Genomic DNA, 716 nt, shown 5'->3' with positions numbered 1-716 from the left:
AGAAGAGGCTGGAAGTGCCTAAGTTATAGAAGAGGCTGGAAGTGCCTAAGTTATAGAAGAGGTTGGAAGTGCCTAAGTTATAGAAGAGGTTGGAAGTGCCAAATTATAGAAGAGGTTGGAAGTGCCTAAGTTATAGAAGAGGCTGGAAGTGTCTAAGTTATAGAAGAGGTTGGAAGTGCCTAAGTTATAGAAGAGGTTGGAAGTGCCTAAGTTATAGAAGAGGCTGGAAGTGCCAAAGTTATAGAAGAGGCTGGAAGTGCCTAAGTTATAGAAGAGGTTGGAAGTGCCTAAGTTATAGAGTAGGTTGGAAGTGCCTAAGTTATAGAAGAGGCTGGAAGTGATTAAGTTATAGAAGAGGCTGGAAGTGATTAAGTTATAGAAGAGGCTGGAAGTGATTAAGTTATAGAAGAGGCTGGAGGTGCCGAAGTTATAGAAGAGGCTGGAAGTGACTAAGTTATAGAGGAGGTTTGAAGTGCCTAAGTTATAGAAGAGGCTGGAAGTGCCAAAGTTATAGAGGAGGTTGGAAGTGCCTAAGTTATAGAAGAGGTTGGAAGTGCCTAAGTTATAGAAGAGGCTGGAAGTGCCTAAGTTATAGAAGAGGCTGGAGGTGCCTAAGTTATAGAAGAGGCTGGAAGTGCCTAAGTTATAGAAGAGGCTGGAAGTGCCTAAGTTATAGAAGAGGCTGGAAGTGCCTAAGTTATAGAAGAGGCTGGAAG

This window comes from Euprymna scolopes, chromosome 34 (assembly GCF_053919585.1).
Source record: "Euprymna scolopes isolate OS-2025 chromosome 34, ASM5391958v1, whole genome shotgun sequence".
NCBI classification, from domain to species: domain Eukaryota; kingdom Metazoa; phylum Mollusca; class Cephalopoda; order Sepiida; family Sepiolidae; genus Euprymna; species Euprymna scolopes.
This window is presented reverse-complemented; position numbering follows the sequence as displayed.